Genomic DNA, 8,095 nt, shown 5'->3' with positions numbered 1-8,095 from the left:
GAATAGTGACAGTGACAACAAAAACTGTGGTCCTTTCTCCAATCAGAAGGCATTTTTGCATTTAATGTTTAGTCGCCCATGATGGTGTTAGAAGCAGTATTAGTGCATATCAGATGTTATCAACATTGATGTCCATGCCAGTGATTTTCAAACAGATGAACACTGTTGTCACTACAGAGGGAATGGAATTGATGAGAAGTGTCTTAAGAGCATGGCCCAGAGGGAGTAACTGGGGGACAAGGTGGGGATGGGAGAAAAGGATGGGGTGCCATGTGGAATGGAAAAGCAGAATTGCTAGGGGAAGCACACTGACTGAAACCGCCCACCCTGACCAGGCACCATAGCAACTATTTGCATGAGTTGTTTTATGACAGGAGGTTCTGGTAAGGAACATGGAACTAATAAGCCACCACCAACCAGAAGAGTTCGGGAAAGGTAAAAGGAGACACCACATGTCCGACCACTTCCCAGAATCCTTCTCACTGGCATCCATCTTGGCTGAACAAGGCATGTATCACCAGGAAAGACTCTGAGTCAAAATGATTGGCTAAAGACAACCTGAAAACTAATTTCATCACCATAAAACTGGGAGCCATGTGGCAGAGTGGTTCTTCTGGGCTCCCTTACCCTACTGCTCTCTACCAGGGTGCCCTTTCCCAATAAAATCTCTTGCTTTGTCAGCACATGTGTCTCCTTGGACAATTAATTTCTGAGTGTTAGACAAGAGTCCACTTTGGGGCCATGGAAGGGGCGTGCAGCAGAATGTCTGGTAGTATCTGAACATTTTACTTAGGATGTGCTCGTTCCATTATAAGAACAGCCCACTATCAGCATTTATATTAGGTTTCATAGTGTTTCTTTGATCTAACTCATTCTCTTCCCCTCTTGTGGGAGAAAAAAATATTTTCAATAGTATTTAAGTCAGATTTCCAAGGGAAAGAAAAAGAACAGTAAACTCTCTAAAATGGACATTGAAATTATAGTTTCATTAGCAGAATACTAAATGAACTGAACCACAAACCAGACTCACTTTTCTATAGATTAAAACACAATCAGAATGACTTCTGAAATTTACAGTTTGCTTGAGAGTTTTGGGATATCGAAACTGTTGCCAAGAGATTATGAATTTACATTGTTTTCTGGTTAATGATGGAAAATCTAGTGGAAAAAAAATCCTCCAGGGGATGACATTCTTAAACTTAACCCAGTCAGCAGGTCGAGAAACTTCTATCATCTTCCCGTAAATTGATTTGTTTTCATTATAGCTTAAAGGAATTATTGGGGAAACACCTAGAAGTAGTAATTAGTCAAAAAAGATAGAGATGCCCAATTAAATGTTTTATTTTTAAGAAGATATGTTTCACATAGAACAAGGAGCCCCAGGTACTGACGATATAATGAGGGCACTGTACAATACTGAGGCATGCAGTCTCCTAAAGAGATAAAGACTCTAGCCACTTCTGACTTTTATACATATTTTTCCACTTGCTGGAGTTTGCTTTAGTTTCTGGCTTTTCTGTTGACCTGATTTAACTTAGTATTTAAATTTTATTTATTTATTCATTACTTGCTTCTGCCAATTTCCAAAAAAGGATTTCAGGTGAACTTAACTGGAATGGCCTTCACAGAATGCTGGCATTGTTCCTAATTGTAATTCAGGAATCATCCACACCTTTGTAGAAGATGGCCTTATCAGATCTCTGGAATTTTGCATTTTATACACGTTATTCAGACACGATTGAGCCTCTGACCACCTGGGATATTCTCTCTGAGCATCTCCTTGTAGTTCTGATGTTTCATTTGGCCTCTTGGATTTACCTGTTCCACAGGAACACTTTCATTTGTTTGAATGCTCTCGCTCATGCTCACCTGACTCCAGTGGGCGTGGTGGGGGAGGAGGCGGGGTCAGCAGAGGCAAAGGTACTAAAGGGTTGGGGGCGGGTTGCAGGGAAGCCAAGAAGGAGAGAGCACACGGTTGGGCAAGTTTACTGGCGCAAGGTGGTGAGAAGGAGGGCCTACCTCAAAGGAGCCAAGTCTCCAGGCTGGCCTGCAGCAGGCACCACCGACCAGGACGTGCTCACCTATGAGTCCGAGTTTTTGCCGAGCTTCTGGCTCAAGCGACTGGACTGGCTGCACCTTCTTCCTGGACACGACCAATTGGAAGCTAGGATCAGCAGTTATATGACTTCGAGAGCCCAAACATCACTGTCGCCTCTGCGTCCTTTGTTGAAGATGTCACCCTGGGAGAAGAGGAGTCCATACCTCTTGATGCTCAATTTATAAAAACCTGGCAGATGAAGAATTCTGGGGCAGAGGCCTGGCCTCCACGGGTTCGACTTCAGTATGTCAGGGGAGACCATTGGATGTATGAATGTGGTGATGGTGTCATCGCTGGAGTCCCGAGAGATTGCAGGATTCAGCGTCCGGTGTACAGCCGGGAGCAGGGATGCGTCAGGACTGGCGCTGATGAGTGCTGATGAGCACTGTAGTAGACTCTACCGCGGAGGCGCCAGCCGAGTCCTCCTTGTGGAGGTGGGTGGACTTTTAGGAGTAAGGAGTGTCACCTTTTGAAACACTGTGCTACCCGCAGCCACATCATAAGGGAGAGTGAAACTTCAATCTGTTTGTCTCGCCCCAGAACAAAAAGTCAGGTGAGAAGAATTTAAAAGACGCCGGGGATTCTGGTTGGAGTCCATCAGCAAAAACACCTGGGCTCCTGCACCTGCCCAAACCCAGCAAGATGAGAAGAGACTCTCACAGAGCTCTGTAAATCTGTCCCCGGCCGACACACTAACAGCTTCTCAGTAAGGTAGGTGGAAGACGAGAAGGGGGAGGTGGTGGGCCTTGTATTTTGTGACACTCCTTCATGGCAAACTGAGAAGCCTAGAATGTTCCTTAAGATGGCTTAGCTCTCCTGCCAACAGCACAAAAACCTCCCTCCACCCCATCTCCATGTACTGTGGATATTGTTCACTCCATCCACGTTTGTAGTTTACTACTGCCTCTGCTCTGGTTTGGGTGTTGAACGAACAAAATTTACCTTTAGCGTTAAAAAGGAAAAAAAAAAAAGTCAAGAATACCACCAGCCATTCTTTCAGTGTAAATGTGTACTAAGTGTTGAGCAACAACACTCCTTTGGAATTCATTCCTACTTTTTTTTGTTTGTTTTTTGGTGTGGGGTGGGCTATTTTTTCTGAGGAAAAAAGCTCAGTTATTTATCCTAAATGTTGTTGAGCTTCCCCTTTACCTTTGTGTGTCTTTTTGTTGATATCCTCACCCACAGTCTGGAATGGCTCAAAAGGTATTTTATATTTTCATGTGCGACAAATAAGTGTGAGGATTGTTTGAGTTAATCATGATTTTAAGTACTCTGATTCTTCTATGACAATCTTATCAATATCTGATTTCTTGTTCTATTTCTGCCTATGCTTCCTGATTAAATAGTGCCTTACATGCTCTGCTAAAGTGATGGTGGTTGGTTCCTGGTGGTTGATTTTGGTTAATTGAGTAAAGCCCTGATGCTGAGAGCTTTAAAAAAAAGAAAAAGTTTTTAAAATTCATAATCTCTCTGACAAATTATTTAGTAGAAAAGCAGTTTATCTTATTTAATTTGTAATGCTTTTGGAGAAAGAAAAAAAGTTTAGACCTTAGCACTCAAAGAGCATCTGACCTAAGTTAACTATATTGAATTCTCCTTCTGTGAATTTAGACAGGTAGAACCTGCTGAAACTTTTATTTCTATATTGTAGTGCAGATTGTGGTTCTCAAAGTTTGACATAGCTTGGAATCTCTTGCACTGTTTGTTAAAACACAGATCGCTGGGCTCCACACTCAGTGTTTTTGACTCAGTATCAGAGTTGGGTTTGGGAATTTGTTTTTCTAGCAAGTTCCTAGGGGAAGGTGATATTGCTGACCTGAGAGTTGCTGATGGCTGTTGATTATATCAAAGTTTAGGATAATTTCACTCTTAAAAATTGTCTCTTTGCTGAAAAAAAGTATATTACTCCATGCAGGCTGTTCTCCATGGTAAGTCTGTAATGGGTGGCTGAAGTTGTTTAGCATTTAAATACTAAATACAAAGCAGTTTATTTCTAGGATATTTACTAGGTACAGAGAGAAAAAAGCCTTGTCAAGACAGAATTCTGCCTTTTATAAGAAATAGAATCATTGATTTACTGACGTTTTATAAATAATCAGTACCAGTTAAGAGTAGGTAAATTTTAAATATGGTCTAAAATATAATATAAAACCAAATGTTTATAACTTCACACACCCAGAGGTATTGATTTTAAATTTTAGCATTTAACATTACAGATTGTATATGTGTATATTTTATATACATTTATTTATGTAATATATATAACATTTAAATATTTTACTCCTGATTGATTTCACTGAAAATTACATAGTAATTAGTTGTAATTATATTTTTGCCAAAATATTCTTAAATAATTTTTAAGTAGTTACATAGTAGTTAAAATATATCAAAATTCCATTTCTAAACAGATTTTGGCTATTAATATTTAGGCTGTAATGAGAATTTTATCAAACACTCTTATCACATACTTGTTGTCTATATCTGTGAAAATATCTACCAAATGCCTCATCTCTGTCTAACCAAAACTGTTTAATCCAGATCTACCACAGCCTGTAGAACTCTCTCTGACTCAAAACTTGCTATTTTCCAGAATGATACTCTGATCACTTGTGAGATTTTAAATTATTTTGCTATTTAAGTCTCTCCTCCTACATAAAGTAAGATCTCTGTCCACACAGATCCATAGCAGCCTCAAGTAAATGTATCATATTTCTACCTGTCAGTGAGCTTTGAGAACATTTCTGCTCACTTGCTCTGTGACAACCTGGACACTATGTGTCTTTGGGAAAATATAGTCCCACTTAAATGTCTTCCTTCTAAATCTCCTGTTCAAGGACAGCTAAGGTACCCATTACCATAAGGCCAGAAGGTTTTGACAATAGATCATGGCAGGGTCTTGTCAGAAAAAAACTCATTTAGCAAAACTTCTGGCATATGGCATTTATTCAGCCAGATGAATTTATACTCATGAGGAATGAAACTTTTCTGTCCTTATAATTTGATATTTTTGCTTTAACCCATTTAGCTCTTGCTAAGATTCTTGTGTGTCTCATCTCTACAAAGAAAACATTTATAATGAACCTCTTCCAAGTCAAAACTCAGCATTACCACTAGACCCCCTCTTTGATATACACCAGATTAAACAATGATACTGTCTGTTGCCTGGCCCACTCTCAATACAGGAATGACATTTCTTCTGGTGATCCTTGTCCTTACAGATTTGAAATTGCCTTGAGAACTAATCTGAGAACATCAAGATTTATCTCCCATCTTGATTTCTATCCAAGGTCTAGGAAAAACTGTCCTGGAATGGTGCTTGGCACATACTAGAACAACCAATATTGGTTGAAGGAATAATTTGTTAACACTATTAAAACTTACTAGATGTTTTATTTTTTTACAGAAATTAGCTTTCAATTAACAGTGATTCTACTAGATTTTCATGACATTGTTTACTTATATATTAATTTACACATCATCTGCTTCCAAAAAGAATTTGAAGTACAATATATAAATAGAACAATATAATCATAATGAATGATTAAAGAGCATATTCCTCTTGAATTTATTTAAAATCAAAAATAAGTTTAATTTGTCTTCCACATGCAAAATCAGTAATGAATGGTGGCTATTTGTGATTAGAAAAAACAGATCGACTTTAAATAAAAATACCACTTAGTGATGGTAATTACAAAACATTTTACATATGAGTTATGGGCTTCCCTGGTGGCTCAGATGGTAAAGAATCTACCTGCAATGCAGAGATGGGAGTTTGATCCATGGGTTGGGAAGACCCCCTGGAGAAGGGAATCACAACCCACTCCAGGATTCTTGCCTGGAAAATCCCATAGACAGAGGAGCGTGGCAGGCTACAGTCGAAAAGAACTGAACACGATTAAGCTGGAGAAGGGAATGGCAACCCACTCCAGTATGCTTGCCTGGAAAATTCCATGGATGGGGGAGCCTGGTAGGCTGAAGTCCATGGGGTCGCAAAGAGTCGAAAACTGAGCGACTTCACTAGCACTTTCACTTTCATGCATTGGAGAAGGAAATGGCAACCCACTCCAGCGTTTTTGCCTGGAGAATCTCATGGACAGAGGGGCCTGGTGGGCTACAGTCTATGGGGTTGCAAAGAGTCACATACAACTAAGCAACTAACACACAAAAGCTAACACACACAGTGTGTATGTTTAGCATTTATAGAATAAAAATTATGAAAGATTTAGATATTGTGATGTTTCTAGGTTTAAAATTGTAGCAAGTCTAATGTCATCAAATATGTACTGTTCTTGGCATTGGGCATGAAAATACTGCCTAGCCACATAGTTATAGCATTTTCAAAGTGTAATGTTCATTTCAGCCAATCTTAAATGTGGGGATTAAGACAGTTCTTCTTCAGAATAATAGATTTATAGTTCAATTGGCTTGCATCCACATTTTTCCCCAATATATGCAAAAGTGTTCAGATATTGAATTTGAAATAGCTTGACTTTCTATTTGAATTTTGGTGAGTTAATAACAGCAAGAGATTTAAAAAAAAGCAAGTACCTTGGCCAAATGCCACTGCTCTGTTGGAGTTTTGTTTTAATGGAAGTTTATTTTTTACTTTTTTTCCTCCTGGGAGATTATGTGAGGTTTAGAGTTTAAGATGACGCCTATAATTTATCGGTTACTTTATGAAGTAATTTGCATTTAATTTTGAGTCTCAGTTTTATGTTTCTCTTATTCCCTTTTTTAATGGCATTTATTCTCTTTCTAATTTTGCAAGCAGTACGTGTTCATTGCAGTCACCTAGAAATACATAAAAACATAAAGTAAAATTAATCACCCATTATCCTCACCCTCCAGAGATAATAATCATTGCCATTTTAATTCATTTCTTTGCAGTATCTACATATTTTTAAACTGACCTATAACACTATTAGTTCTAGGTACACAACAGAGTGATTCAGTATTTCTATACATTATAAAATAACCACCACAGTATGTCTGGTTATCTTCTGTCACTATACAAAGATCAGTTGTATATTTCTAAATGTGCAGAAAATAAATGCCAGCTTTATGGACTGTTGTAATGATTGAATAAAATGTTACATGAAATGATTTTTCTAAATACATAAAAGATTAGTTGTCATAGTACTTCCCCCAAGTTTTATTTTATTGTCTTCTAGCATTTCTGAGGATGGGAATGGTACTAAAGCTACTTCTAAAAAATTCAAAATATTCACAAACAAGCAGAGAGAAAATTAATGCAGAAATCTTGAAGAGACAAAACAGCACAGGATTTTTGAGGAACACTTGTAAACTGGTAAAGCTAGAGAGAAGAGATAATGAAAGGAAGTAGTCTGAATACAGTTGGAAAGTTAGATACCTTCCATTCATACCCTTTTACTAAATCTGTCCCACAGCAACACTGTATTTACTGATCCCAGAAACTATTCCAGTTTTCCCCCTAGACCTGGACTGCCATTGGTCATCTTTCTGTGAATCTGGTATTGGGTGCACCAATATCCATTCATTACCTAACTTTTCATTGAGTTTTCACAGATAGAAGTAGCATTTCCTTTTTTCCCATAGCCTCTGTTTTAAGTTATAACTCATTGTATTATTTAACACATCCTGTATGTTTTATTTTTAGAGATTAAGCTGTATGGTCACCTTATAAATGTAAACTTGTCTAGTATAAGTATTTAACTCTTAATCATCCTAATATTTTCAAAGCATAGATCATATTGCAAGAAGTAGATACAAGAGATATTTTTTAAGCTGACTTATAAAATTTGTAATTTTATTAGCAAATTTTATTATTTTATATTATTTTTATTTATCTAATTTTTATTATTTCTGTATCATCCAGAGGCATGCACAGTTTCTATGTGTGTGCATATGTGCTAAGTTGCTTCAGTCATGTCCAACTCTTTGCAACCCTATGGACTGTAGCCCACCAGGCTCCTCTGTCCAAGGGTTTCTCCAGGCAGGAACACTGGATGAGTTGCT

General features: G+C 38.0%; 1 pseudogene; it reads left to right on the top strand.

Moving 5' to 3' along the window:
• Nucleotides 1-2,083: 2,083 nt before the first annotated feature.
• On the top strand, nucleotides 2,084-2,808 carry LOC120877511 (annotated as a pseudogene).
• Nucleotides 2,809-8,095: the final 5,287 nt, after the last annotated feature.

This window comes from Oryx dammah, unplaced genomic scaffold (genome assembly GCF_014754425.2).
Source record: "Oryx dammah isolate SB20612 unplaced genomic scaffold, SCBI_Odam_1.1 HiC_scaffold_18, whole genome shotgun sequence".
In the NCBI taxonomy this organism is placed as follows: domain Eukaryota; kingdom Metazoa; phylum Chordata; class Mammalia; order Artiodactyla; family Bovidae; genus Oryx; species Oryx dammah.
The sequence above is the reverse complement of the archived record's forward strand: the minus strand, read 5'-3'. Positions and strand labels throughout refer to the sequence as shown.